Source organism: Corvus brachyrhynchos, unplaced genomic scaffold (genome assembly GCF_000691975.1).
Source record: "Corvus brachyrhynchos isolate BGI_N302 unplaced genomic scaffold, ASM69197v1 scaffold114, whole genome shotgun sequence".
Classification (NCBI taxonomy): domain Eukaryota; kingdom Metazoa; phylum Chordata; class Aves; order Passeriformes; family Corvidae; genus Corvus; species Corvus brachyrhynchos.
In genome coordinates, this window is record NW_008238337.1 from 8,290,307 (window position 1) to 8,294,563 (window position 4,257).

Sequence of the window (4,257 nt, forward strand, 5' to 3'; positions counted from 1 at the left end):
CCACGTGAAGGCGCTGCGGTCGGCAACGTCGGATTGCTCAGAGTTTGTTTTCACACCAGAAAGTATTTGTCCTCCGCGTTTCTGCAGGAACTAGTTAAAACCCTGGGAGGTGGCACTGGTCTGGTAAAACTTGAGTGCTGTAGAAAAAACATTGAGGAAAAGAAAGCCAGTTGGAGGCTGAAAGAGAAGTAGGGTCGGTTGGAGCACTTGATTCCAGAGAGTTTGGGAAAAGCTTATCCCTTATAAAGAAAAAATACCTAGGTTTTATGGTGCAAAAGAACAATTTTCAACACTAGGGTACCAAAACACAGCTCACATACAAGTAGTTTCCCAAGTATTTGAGGCCTGTTGGCAATGATCGTGTTTTTCTTTAAAAAGTCAATAAAAGCCAGCCCCTGGTTTATTTTGGCTGTACCCTTCTATTTCCACAGACGAAGAGTGCAGGGACACAAACTGCTGGAGCCTGTGATGAAGTTGTCATTTACACTGTGCCCCCAGGCAGGGCTCTGCTGCCATGCTATGAACACACACCATCAATAACATTTGTCGCTTCCTCTTCTTGTCAGTCCGGACATATTTTTCTTTTTTTCTAATCTTTATCAAGTGGTTTGTTTTCTTTACCCAAGGGGCTCTGGTACTTTGCAGAATACTTAGAGAGAGGGAATCCATTACAATACAGCTAGTGGCTATGATCAATAAACCATGTGCTAGTTGATTTTATTCTGCCTATCCATTTTTTAATATAATTCACATGTTTATGTGGGGGTTTTGTCATATCCTTCTTCCTTCTTAATGGCAAATTAACAGCCAGTCTTGAACAGTACAAGAAAGCCACGCTTGCACAGTAAAGAGGAAATATACTTTGTTGAAACAGCAGGAAACAAAAATCTGTGAGAGTATTTCCAGTAGGGCTTTTATTGCAATTTTCCCATCATCTCTCCAGCTCTGGTGCTGGTAGCTGTAGTCTTGTAAAAACAGGAGAAAGGTGATAATCCCTTGGATTTACTTAGCTACACTTCAGAGTGCACCAAATCCAGCTTCCTAATCCAGTTCCCAAAAGATGAGTTAGATGAGGCAAATGCTAAAGACAAACAAGATAATAATTGGAACAGAAAAAGAAGCAGGGATGTAGCATCGTTTGATAGAGAAATTACATTTAATCTGATACATTGCATATTCAGCAGTGAGGAGAAAGTCATGGTACAAAAAGTGTTGATCTCTGCATTGTCCTTCCAACCCTCGCAGGAAGGTGTCACTCCAGCTAAGCCATGACTGACACCTCTCGACTGACTAAAAGCAGAGGGGTGTCAGCCATGGCTTACATGGCCTGGCATCTCCCTGGTTCACTGGAACTGGTGGCAAAGCTCCCACACGACCCACAGCCCCTGGCCCTCCAAGGCTGCACAGGCTCCTGGTGCTGAAGTGCAGCAAATGCTGCCATACCCCTCATGCTCTCGGAAGTCCTGATGATGCTCTGATTCAGTACAAACTCAAAGTAGCACAGACCTGGCACTGTTAGTGTGGCTGTGTCTGCTTTTCTATGGGTATGAACATAACATCAGGGTTCTCTCTTCTGTTTACCTCAAGAGACCTGCTGTGATCTTGGTTTAGGTGTTAGGAATTGATAAGGTTACACAGAATTGGGAGTTAAAGTCTACGTGAGGAATAAAAAAATAACCAGCAGTCCAGTTGGAATGTAGAAATGACTCCTTTTCAGAGATAACAAGATGGACAAGAGGGAGAAAAAAGTGTCTGTCATTCAGCAAGGACAGCAAAGGATCCTGAGAGCTGAACAGTGTTTCCATTGTTTTAACACAAGCTCCACTTCTCTACTGAAAGATCCAAATGACAAGGACACTGAGGGTTTCTTTCTTTTCACTGTTTGTTTCCCTAGTAACAAATACACAAGCTGCACTGTTAGATATCATCCTTTTCTCTTTCTTTTTTCTTTTTTTTTTTCTTTTAAGATAAAGACATCTCAAGGATGTATTCAGTGCTTTCAATGGTAGCAGGTTAAGGTTGCGTGTACAAATGGACCTCTGATACAGCGTGATGTACTTGAGAGCACTGCATGTAGTCAGTGGCTGAGACAGTGAAATAACTTTAAAAACATGGAAGAAAAATGCTTGCATCTCAATGTCTGGATCATTACTTCCTTTGCTTCTTCAGGATCTGTTAAATCTCAAAGGTTTGGAGAATTTAACCAAATTTTTAAATCAATTGGTCGTAGAATTTCAACCTCTAGATTCTCTGTGTTAGCTGAAAGAAAATCACTGAAAGAAGGAAAACCTAATTTTTAAAAAACTAATTTAACTACTTTCCTATATGTTTGCCGTAAATGCAAGCTTAGTAATGAGAAACAAAATATCTGATCTTATCTTCTCAGTTACTCAGGTTTATAACATTGTGTTTTCCAAAGTTCTCCAAGGAAAAGAAAAAGGCATCTTTTTTCTCAGGATATAGCAGCAACTGGTCTAAAGAGTGTAATGTAGAAATAACTGACAAAATTAATATCAAACTTCTGATCATATGATATGAAAATACAACATTATGCATTAATTGTAAACCAGCTTGTTGCTAGGTCATAAATTACACTGATACTTGTCGCCATGTATTTTAGTTGTTTGTCTGGAACTGCCTGTGTAGGGAGGTTTCAGGTGAACAAATAACTTAGGATCCTTTCGTTTGGGATGCTTTCTGAAATCAGTAGAAGTATTAAATTGTACCACTTATGCTGACATAAAACCTGCAAACCCCGAAAACATGTGCAGTGAAGCTGCATCTTCAGTGGATCAGGGAATATCAAGTGATGTGATCAGCTGTCCTGAGACATTTTGATGTTTCAAGCTATTCTCAAGTGGAGAATAGGCAGAGGAATTTGTTTGGGGGCTATGAATCAAACAAATCTGTATCATGATTTTTATGTGATGTAGACATCTGTTCATATACATATAAATGGATGTGATGTGGAAAAAATTCAGAATCACCCAGAGCTCCAGATACCTAATTTAGGAGAGTATATGTTCTCTCTATTAAAGGGGTGAAATATACACCACTGGAGGGCAATTTGTCATCTGCAAAATCTGAATTGCTCTGTTTATGCCCACCATCACTGTGGAAAATCTACTTTATCTCTTGTGTGACTTTTGAAATAGCAAACCCATATGTTAATTAAACTTTTCTAATATTCAGACTGACAGATATACAAGTGTCCTACCTAGAGCAGAGAAGTTTGCCAGGGAATGAGCCAGCACACATGCCCTTCAAGCCTCAGCATGCTTTAGTAGCTAGGTTAAATGTTATTATTTTTTTTCCTCTGAATTTGTTTTTTTAATAACTTAATATTCACTTTCAGTAGAAAATCTAGACCTTTCTCTACATGGTAACAGTAAGAGTTGAGTTTTGGTTTATACTTCTTTTTGGTCTTTGAACAAAAATATTAGGCCAACAAAAGAATCATCATGCTATAAGCACAGTAATGAAAATGGTGATCATAAGAACAAATGACAGCTGTATTTATTGTTGAAATTTGGTTTTTTGTACTAACCAAGCTGTGGAGAGATGAAGTTTTGTCTGTCCTCAAAAGCAGAGGCAACTGTGACCAGGTTGTGTAAGTGGGGAAACCTGCAACTGGTTGTGTCTGCTTCTCCTGATGGCTTTGGTTGTTGGCTTTGCAGAAAGTCTGTCAGGAGACTCAAGAGCAGAACAGACAATTGCAGTGTGTAAATACATGTGTGTATCTCTAAAACTTGCAACACTGTTTTTCTAATGTGCGACTTTGTTCCTTTTGTGCTCATATCTGGCACAATCGATTACAAGCCCTGGAACTGCAGGATTCACAGGTCAGGACCCAAAGGTGAGATACAGTAGAAATGAAGTCCTAAAAGTGGGTGAAGTCCAAACACAAGTGTTTTGACTCCTCTAATATGCTTTAGACTATTACAAGAGAAGATTTAGGACCAAAAAGCCGTGCTAAAAATATACATATACATATCTACATTTTTAATTAAAACTGTAGATATAAGCAATGATACGAGCTGTACATTATATCTCTGAGTTCTAACTCTCAAATTCCACACCTTAGTGTCTATGGGCAATTTACCTCAGGCATCTGTTTATGGGAAATAAGCATAAGCATTTTATGTATCAAATACAGACTCATTCTGATAGTTAACATTGTGAAAGGATACTAGAGATGGAAAACAGGATGAAAATGGTGGGCAGTCTTTACATTTGTCTGCAACCTGTTTCAGAATT